Source organism: Megalops cyprinoides, chromosome 10, assembly GCF_013368585.1.
Source record: "Megalops cyprinoides isolate fMegCyp1 chromosome 10, fMegCyp1.pri, whole genome shotgun sequence".
Classification (NCBI taxonomy): domain Eukaryota; kingdom Metazoa; phylum Chordata; class Actinopteri; order Elopiformes; family Megalopidae; genus Megalops; species Megalops cyprinoides.
In genome coordinates, this window is record NC_050592.1 from 581,703 (window position 1) to 592,500 (window position 10,798).

Below are 10,798 nucleotides of genomic sequence, written 5' to 3' on the forward strand. Positions count from 1 at the left end.
GGCGCCCCCAGAAAATGCTCAGTGGGGTGGCCAGGTGGGGCCAGTGAAAATCTTGGGGTGGCTCTAGCATGATAACCGCCGGGGGTGGGGGATGTAATAACAGCAATTCATTTTCACGAACACAGACTCTGATATTTCGCTTTTAAAAGCCAAATGCAATAGAACAAACTGGATTTTCTGATTTAAACAAACTGAAATTATGGATTTAAATCTTTGAAGTTAAAACCTATGGATACTGAACACAATACTTTTCTCCTCATCACGAAACGATTCTGTATCATACGGGACGCTTGGCAACACTTAGTGACCCAAGAAGGCTGTGGCATCTGGCATGAGCGATTTTTTTTTCAATGTTAGCTTGCTACATACAATGCAACTGTGGGTAAAAGCTATGTAGATGATTTGGTTCTCTAAGCCTAAACACGATTAACAGAGATGACAAAATATATCTGGATTGAAACAAAAACGCGGTTATGTTTTAAATGACAATGTACTACTAAATGATGTGATGTAACCAACTGGCTAATAGGCTATCCGAATTCAACGTAGCCAGCTAATTTATATATAGCGACCTAGGGAGACCAGACTTAAACACATCCGTCTTACAAGAGGAAAAACAAACATCTGAAATCTGCAGTGAAAACAATAAAATATGCACTTTTCCAGTTCGAACTTGAACAAGTCCTGTCATTACAGGTATAATACATTACATTTATTACAAATAGCCTAAATAAATGTAAAAAATGGCTAGTGGGGTGGCTAGTCATTTTTTGTGGGGGGCGAGATGGCATGGCCACCCCTTGGAGGGGCCCAAGTACCAGATTCGTTTAGACGGATCCAAGCAAAACTTTCTACAATAATTTTGTTGCAGCAGCTTACAGAAAAAAAAAAACGTTTTAAATATGTTAGAGTGGTATGTTGATATAACTGACGTGGGAAAGTGAATAACGAAGAAATTGAGGAAGTCCATTCCTCCCAGTATAGTAGTATTATAGTAGTATGAGGAACCCGTAAACTGTTAACCAGCGATCGACAAAACGTCACCTATCGCCATAAGCAGAAAATATAAAATGTGTGCTCTAACTTGAGCCTAAAATCTATTGCACAAGAAGCGTACCTTGAAGACCGTTTTCGTTTCAACAATCAGAGCGTGCAGTTTCATCCATGAAAAAATTCCTTGCCTGGAAAACAGCAACACAATCGTCCAGAATAATTTTCACAAGGAAGAATCTTGATTCGCAAAATATGCGGACTTAAAATATTATAAAGTTGCCATCTATCAGTGAAATTTAGACATTAATTTCAGTTGAGATTTTCGCGAGTTGTTGGAAAATAACACAAAACCTAGCGTTCAAATAAGATTGTAAGGAGTCTAACGGGACTGCAGTTTAAGAGTGTATACGTTTTTAATCCTTGATATATTATTGATTTTAATATGTTTTTAAAATAATTGTTTGGATGTTTTAAAAATGTTGCACAGACTGTTGTTGTACAGACTGAAATACATAGCATAATATAAATACAATGCTTAGCCTATATATTATTTCAGCCTGTAAAATGTTAAAATATAACATATATAAAATAAATCATAGCCTGCACATCGATTTTCATTTGTGAAACGTACAAATACAGTATTTATTCGTTTAGATTTTTCATGGATTGTGATATATTTGTATATGCATTTTTTATGATCTGAAATAAGACACAGGTGTTTTTGTTTGTTCGCAGTACTCTGGCAGGTGTTCCCTGGAGAGTGAGTGAATTTTTGGCCATTAACTGGAAAAGAAAGGGTTTGGATACGCCTCAGTTTTACCACCAGGATTAGGCCTACGGTATCCCGCAATGACGTGGGTGATGTGTGAAGGATAAAGGATGACTAGCGGACATAAATATCACCAATCTAAAATACCACGACGGTTCATTTCTCCTTTTCTACTGATTTATCAGAAATAACCACAGAACATTTTTTCTGTGAACCAAGAAACGATTCTTCCGTGTAAAATGAACATGCTGCGTTTATCGCGTTTTATCATCGTTTTGAACCAATTAAGCTAAATATTTGACTACATTTATTAACTACAATTAAAAATGATAGGCCGTGCAAGTTTAAGCAGCATTTAACACATTAAACACTTAAACATTAAAATAACATTTTCGTAAAATATGCCTATTTCCTTCCTTCAGAAGTCCGAGTGAAAACGCTGCTAACTTTCAGCCAACTTCCAACGCATGATCAGATGATGTTATGAAAGTCGCGTTTCAGCTCCGTTTAATGCAAAGAGAAGAGTTAGCCTATGCGTACAATTGACGACATTTGTTTTGGGTTACGCAAAAAAGAAAAGAAACCAAATTTGGGGACGACATCGTAGAAATTCTAAAAATAGCACATCGACCTGCATCTTAAAATGTTTCATTTCTGTGGCAGCTCAATATCACAGCCGAACCCCTAACAGGACACGTTTATCCGATGAGTAGCCCACTTGCGGTTTTTTCCATACGTAAATAACCAGAAGTTCTTAAAGGAAAAAACAAGAAGATGGCGTGACATGAACGGCGCTTTGAGGTGAAATCTACTAATGATTTCACTCCACATAAATTCTTTTATTCTAGCAATTGTGGTAATAATACAGGCACTGTAATTATTCAAAAATAAATATTATTTACTTACGTAATAGTCTATATAGTATTACGTTAATTTAAAAAAAAGTTCAAGTGTGACCAAAGTCTGGTGTTCAGAGAAGGGAGAGGAGACCCTGCCCGGAGCTGACACGCAGGACGCCCTGCCAGAGTGACACCCCGCTGTGGCCCGGAGCTGACACGCAGGACGCCCTGCCAGAGTGACACCCCGCTGTGGCCCGGAGCTGACAAGAAGGACGCCCTGCCAGAGTGACGCCCTGCCAGAGTGACACCCCGCTGTGGCCCGGAGCTGACAAGCAGGACGCCCTGCCAGAGTGTGGCCCCTGCACTTCCCCAGCAGAGACATGGCACTGCGTCTCCCGGAGAAATCAGTCCATTTACCTGCTGACCAGTGATTCAAAGCCAAGCGCTGCTTTCAGATTTGAAGCACCTGGACATGCCCTCCAGTCCCTCCAGAGGGATCCTCCCAGGGTGAGCCAGCCTTACAGAGAGAGAGCGAGAGGAATCCTTCCAGGGTGAGCCAGCCTTACAGAGAGAGAGCGAGAGGAATCCTTCCAGGGTGAGCCAGCCTTACGGAGAGAGAGAGAGAGCGAGAGGGATCCTCCCAGGGTGAGCCAGCCTTACAGAGAGAGAGCGAGAGGGATCCTCCCAGGGTGAGCCAGCCTTACGGAGAGAGAGAGAGAGCGAGAGGGATCCTCCCAGGGTGAGCCAGCCTTACAGAGAGAGAGCGAGAGGGATCCTCCCAGGGTGAGCCAGCCTTACAGAGAGAGAGTGAGAGGGATCCTCCCAGGGTGAGCCAGCCTTACAGAGAGAGAGCGAGAGGGATCCTCCCAGGGTGAGCCAGCCTTACGGAGAGAGAGTGAGAGGGATCCTCCCAGGGTGAGCGGCGCTGCTTTTAACCACTGGTCATGTGCCTCGAACACTTCATTTTCAGAGCGAGAGTGACTGGAGTGACAGACATTTCACTGATACCAGGAATTATGAATTATGAAAGCAGGTTGCAAACACTCCTTTGGGAAAATAAAATGAATATAACCGCAGTCAGAACAAGAAGCTCCGCTCACTTCCTGTTATTACAGCAAAGACATTTTATAAATAAAAGTTTAGGCGGTATGTTGCATTTCAGCAGTGTAAGATACAATGTTGCTATGCAATGTGTGTAAAAAGAGCATAAAAATGTTATTGTAGTGTCTCGTATGGGAAGGTAATTAGCAGCCATTTTAAAGACTGATCGGCATCCTTTTGCACGATTGCCACTGCAATACCCGAGAGTGTGAATATCGCCGAATAGCGCTGTGATAGTGTGGTGGGGTGATATGGACTTCAAAGGGACTAGCACAATTACTACAGTATCGCATTATTAGTGACACGAGGCCGGCTATATCTCAGAGGCTGAACACTATTACTCTGTGAAAGCAAGATGTTATGACATCTACAGACTTTCTACCAGTCATAAGTAACGGGGGCGTGTCTGCTAGCTGCACCTCCGTTAGCCTCTGTACTCCGCACTGAGTTCGTGTGTCTGCGTCGCTTGGAGGAACCATGACCACACTGATGGTCTGGTTGCTCTTTTTATATTCAGGGGTAGTGGAGCGATACCGCATGTACAAGTTAACATAAAACGAAAAGTCTGTGACATGCAGCTTTCATACACTCCGACCATCAGTAGCCTGCAATCAAAGGAAAGATCGCAGCACTGTATGAGACACGTGTCCAACACAAAATGTATAAAATATGAAATTACAGCATCTCTATTTGAACAACAAAATATTTGTTTGTTAACTAACCCTAAATACTTAATCATGGCTGCGTTTTGGGACATTTGTGTCGTTTTTATTTCAAAAAATAGACTTTTGTGATTCAGCTACTCTAACATTCATACCACTCCTCAATCAGCAACCGCAGACAGTGACGCAATGGTGACGACGACAAACCGCAGCCTCCTCAGTGTTAATATTAAACATGTTAAACATAAAACAAAATAGCAACCATGTTTATTCAGGATTTGGTGAAGTTTCATACAGTAACAAAGTACTTTTTAAAAACCTGATTACATAAGCAACAGTTTTGTATAAGCAGACTTGCGTTAATACAAGTGCGAAACTTGACCTCAAATCCAATTTATTGACAAAAATACGTGCTATGTTATAAATATATGTAACGGGTAGACTGAACCCGTGTAGGGAGGGTAATAGTTTAGTTTTACTCAGAGGAAAGCTAGATCTGAGTGTCAACCTCCTTAAAACAATTAATTTCTAAACCACGACGCAATTTACAAGTAAGAGGAGTGAGCCTCCGGAATGTGTACCCACCTGAGTTTCCCACCCTTTCTCTCCAGCTAGCAGACAAAACTAGTCGAATGGTAAACTGGAACAATAACAAATTTATTTAAACTTAACCCAGCAGTTAGTTTCCGACACACACACACACACACACACACACACACACACACACACCACAACAGGAAAAGAAATCTTCACTGTGTATCCAAACACCTTGATACAGTACAAACTTAAATCAGATAAATCAATACGTGCACCCTTTCTTTTCTCACACCGGTGGAGTTTCTTGGTGTCTCGGGACAATAAAATAACCGTATTTCTATTTCAATGAGAAATATCCTCCCTAAACTGCTTTGACTCTGCTGTTGAAAAAAAAAACATAAGGCATTAGGCTGCGCTTCTAAAAGGTAACCCACTGGAACTATTTGAATGTTAACTCGAAATCGGACTGTAACCGCACTCAATCTTCTCTTCCAGCCATATAACCAACATTTCACAACAGTATAATTCACAATGATATTGCTCAGTCCTTCATATATTCAGTTACACAGTTCGTATGAAGTTCGTAAATTTCCACTCATTTAAACCAGCAACAGTGTCCGTTCCGCTTATTGAAGAATGATAGCGCAGTGCCACGGTGTACGTTGAACAGCAGCGCAGATCTCGCCTTAAAGCTGCGTTCCTCCTTAAGCCCAGTGCTAAAGTGGATGGAGCCGAGTGGCAGGGAATACTCACAGGAGGGGGTGGGAGAAAGGGGAGGGAGAAACGCCCAAACGCCCAACAAATTCACCGCGGATCCCGCCGCTGCTGCAGCACCGTCCGTTCACGTCCAACACGCCAGCCGCCGTCCGTTTCCTCGCGTCTCCACAGTCTACACGAACTCGCACAACTCTGCTTCGCAGCTACTAACTTTTTGTTACGTTATCACAATCAAACTTTTTTTTTACCTGCTTCCTTAGCTAGCCGCCATTTTCTTCTCTCTCATGTCACAAACGTCCCGCCCTCTACCACTGTTTTTAATAGGTTTACAGGTCTTGACAGTCACCGATTGGGCGACAAAGTGCTCAATCATTATTAGAAGCAATTTAACCCTTTACAAGTCAGTCAGTTTTATGTGGCTCACCACATGTTAACATGTCTTCATTGATTATAAATAAAAAAAATCGATTGATTTCCATCTTTAGAAAAAGAAACATTTTGGTAAAAACGTGAATTTGTAAAGGAACATTTCACACGGAAACAGATTCTTTTTTTTTTCTAAAGTGGGCAGTTCCACCGGAAAGCCGGTGACTTTTTGAAACCCCTGAGTTCCGCCTGTGCGCGTTCACCCGCAGCCCCAGAAGGGGCGAGGCGCGTTCCGCCGCACCGGTTCCACTGCACTCTGCTCAGTCTCCATCGACTCTTCATGGTGAGTTTTAAGTTTTAATGCTTTCTCTATATTAAAGTTATTTTTGTAAACTCTTTGCGAGCTTTCGTGCAAATTCCAGCCTAATTGTACGACGCTGTCGTTGTGCTCCGCGCTTATGAAAAGAAAATATGGTTATAAATGATGTAAATAATGTTATGATACCACTAAATAACCTATTACACACCGACTCCGAAACTTTCGTCCGTCATTAAAGTTTTCGTAACATGTTCGATTTTCTGCGTTTTTTCGCATCGGTGACCATGATACTTTATGTTACAGTGTTTGTGTGTGTGTGTGTGTGTGTGTGTGTGTGTGTGTGTGTGTGTGTGTGTGTGTGTGTGTGTACACACCATATTGCCAGCCGCTGTTCGGGATCAACTGGATCGCGGAAACTGGTGGTCTTCTTTTTAATGTGTGGTTCCAGTATTGCTAGCAGCGTATCAGACTGGACCACTGACATCCTGAAATAGACCTGGAAACGATCGGGATAATTTCGCAGCTCCTTTATTAGCAGGTCAAACTCTCCTTCCTCTTGACGCATTCTCAGGATTGGATGGACCCAATATTTTCTTTTTTCTACTTTCAAGAAGTGAAAGGACCACAAAATCATCCTCACTGCTTAACGACTCCATTGTGTCTCGTACTACGAAATTTCGCAACGAATAGACTAATAAAACGCATTGTGTGCAAGGTTTCTGTGCGTAACGATTTTTATCGGATGAAGGATTAAAAAAACGCATACGAAAAATATGGACTTGGTGTGCAAAGGCCTTGAACTTGAGTTTCCAGGCGGGGTTGAGGAGGTTGCAATGCAAACTTCGACTAAGTAGCTTCTTTCTCATTGCTCGCAGTATGGAAAAAACCCCGACATGTTCATATATAGGCTATCGCAGAAAGAGAACCGAGAGAGCTACACAATTTATTGGATATATTTTCTGAAGACATATTACATTTACATTTTATTCATTTGGCAGACGCTTTTATCCAAGTGAGGCAGAGTGCAACACAGGCGAAAGCCATACTTTGAGTCACAGTTTTAGAAGTGCTGCATGACCAAGTTTCAGTAGGTTCAAGCTGGTAGAGACATTGTATCGCTAATATGTCATTCGATTATATGCAGCGATATTACAAAGTTGAATCTTTAATCGATATAAAACCAACATAACCTGTATCTTGATTGATAATTACGATGATTGACTTCAAATTTTCCTGCTAATTTTAGTAGCACAACTAGCAGAAATAAATGTATGTTCCAAAAGCAGGTATCGGCAACCCAAATAAGAAGATAAACCTTTTTATCTTCATTAAATTCATTGGCAATGTCTTTTATTTTGTTTATAATTGTAATCTTTTACAAAGTAAGTTGGACTATCTGCTTTTCCAGTACCCTTTTTAATTATGCTGGTAAGCACTCTCCATGTTCCTTGAGTGTTGCTCCTATACTGCTCCAATAGTTTATGATAATGCTCCTTTTTATTACATCTCATAATACTTATCAATTTATTTTTATATATCTTATATTTGTTCTCTGCTTCTTTTGTTCTCTGTTTTAAAAATCTCCTATATAATGCATTTTTCTTTTTTACATGCATTCTCTATCCCCTTGGTAATCCATGGCTTGTCAACATATTTTCGCTTCTCAGTGAGTTATCGCTGTATCCGAGAGATACGCGAGAGCTGGTGTTAGCGAAGTTTGTGATTATGCAATTTACTAGTTATGTATTTAATAATGGTTGTTTTAGTGTGGGACAATAGCACGTTTGTGATTGTTAAACTCTTGTTAGCTATCTTGCGAGTTAACTAAGATCTCCAGCTTGCTGGCAAAACGGTTTTACCTGTCATGGAATGCTTCTATGCAACTTCTAGATTAATTTACAAACTTACAAACCAAAATCTACATGGGAACAATGGAAACCTATTATTTCCGTCTGCACAAAATATGATGTAGGTATTTACCCTTACCTGGTTAGAGTATTGGTAATGCGAGTTTAACAGATCCATTTTACCTTTTCCTTTTCCCTTTTACCGCACCACTGATACAGATATTTGTCAATTCTCCCGTTTTTTAAATTGTTCAGATCTCTTTTGGCATGTCCATTTAAGTTTTTACAAATGTTAAAATGTTAAGTATATTGTAAAGCATGGAAAAGGCATGCAGTATATTGGAAAAACGCATTTTTCGAAAAAAAAAAAACGGAAAGAAAAGGTACCTTATTTTGTGGTGTTCAGATTGCGGGTGAATGAAGTAAAACATCGCAGTATCGGTGCAATTTTAAATAGCCTACGGCCACTATCAGATGTTGCTTGTTCACGCTTTTAATTACTAGCAAAATGAGTATAGACTGAGCCATGTGGTCCAACCCCATCTGCGCTCTTGATAGTACTGAGTATTGAGCTGCTCTTTCTGCGACCGAGCGGCTCAGTCCGACCTTGCTGACTAATCTAAATTAAAATTTCACTGACATCTATAGGGGATATGTAGCCGTCTTCATTTGTGTTATATGAATGTTCATTATTTTAGTGGGGACAGTCCATTTGATTGTCCATTTGACAGTCCAACCAGCTATCTTAATAAATAAAGGATAATCACTTTTATCATTAGCCTACTAACAAGATGAAAGCAATGTTTTTTGCAAAACTAAAGAATAATCTTTTTTTTTGGATTTTAGGTGGACTAGAAAAAATTAGGTATAATAAATTAGCAGTCTCCTTGGGGGAAAACTTCCAATGTTTGATTTCCGTTTTGTCCCTTTAAGGGAAGTTTAAACGTTTTCTGTGTTATATACAGCCGGTGCGGTAGCGGATTGTGGCTGGCCACGATCTGAGAAGCTCTGTGATGGCCAGGGGAAGGCATCGACACAGTAAGTTAACGGCACGTTTTCTGTCACTGTGTAAATGCAGTGACTCTGTGGACAGCTCTATCAACCTGTATGTAGTTATCTAATTATTTCATTATACATTGACAACCATAAGCACTAGCCATAGCTAAATTGTGATGTTAAGCAAACACGTTGACGTGTTTGATGCCTGAGTAAATATTGACCGTGCTCTCTTTCTTATGTAATTAACTACATAAGATATCACTACAATTAATTAAATTAAAATAGCTTAATAACAACAACAATATTATTATTATTAACACTTTTTTTTACATAATATCTAGTATTTTGCCTGATGCTTCTGGTGGCCAGCAGCTGTTCGGATCCAGCAAAGACAAGAGGAAGTGAGTGATGCAGACAATGCTTTGTTTGTATTTGAAAACACACCATATGATACCTGTTCGATGAATATGTAGGCTGTGTGTGTGACTGTAAAACCAATAGAATTATTACATTAATAGAGATAGAAATGGCCTGTACAGCGACATGCGCTGTGCGCATACTTCTGGTCACGCTAATCATTCGAACTATTTGACCGAAAAGTTACCTCAATTTCAGATTTAAATAAAACAAAAATGTTGTGTAGGTTTTGAAAACAACTTTGCGAAGGTTTATTTTTGACACAGTTGGACATGTAGTGGGTAGGCTACGTTGTTGACAAACACCGCGTAGGTGTAAAATGACCGCAGGTGTGTGTAGGACATACTGCACTTTGTCTCGTCTTTGAGGTAAATACTACTTTGGCGATTAAAGATTATAAGCAAATCAAGTGGTCGCCTTAATCCAAAACGTGAAATAACTAACCATTTTTTTTTACTTTGAAATCGTGTAGAAAAAGTACCCTCCAAGTAATGGTCCAGCCCTTTTATGAACAACCCCATTGTTACTGCAGTCTTCATTCATGACACACCTTACTGTAGGTTCATGCAGTCGAAATGAGCTGGATTTATCGTAGTTTAACAGCAAGGGCTCAGTGTTGCCGACATAGCAAATTTTTATTGCCTCTGACGATCAGTCCAAATACCCAACAGCCTGCTATTGCAAGGCAGCAGTTTTAGCAGTTTAGCTGTGTACATTTTGGGTTTCTTTAATATTTCTTTTGTAAAATACGGCACCTCCATAGAGATTCATCCATGCATTTTGTGTGGTTTACGTGGCAGGACAGTCTGGGTTTCTTGGGTGTGTGACCTGTACGGAACATGAGTGTGCAGAAAAAGTGAAGGCCGTTTGGGCAACGGTCACCCAAGGGGCTGCCAAAAATGACACAGAGATCTGGAGAAAAGGAAGGCACGACCCGTTCCCTGACTGCTCGCGCACCCCCTCGCCCCCGCCATCGCCCCACTGGGAATGCCAGAGGGGCGGACATGCCTACGTGTTCTTCAGAGAGCCCCATAACAAGGGAACAGCAGTGCAGTACACCTTTCAGGGAGAGGCCCTCCACATTCCATCACAGAGATTCCCCTATGAAGGTGAGGCAGGAGGCCAAGCAGTGTACCGAGTGGGCTCAGCCTGCCCCGGAACACTGCCTTCACATGGAGCCAGAATAAAAACACTGCCATTTCATAGTGACGCAGTGAAAAGTTCATTCATTT

General features: G+C 40.9%; 1 long non-coding RNA gene across 1 annotated transcript in view; it reads left to right on the plus strand.

The window, feature by feature from the left end:
• Positions 1-10,400: 10,400 nt before the first annotated feature.
• LOC118784010 overlaps positions 10,401-10,798 on the plus strand; it is a 1,051-nt gene continuing 653 nt past the window's right edge. The window contains exon 1 of the long non-coding RNA XR_005005217.1: positions 10,401-10,675. This is a non-coding gene — a long non-coding RNA (uncharacterized LOC118784010). The remainder of the gene's footprint in view (positions 10,676-10,798) is intronic.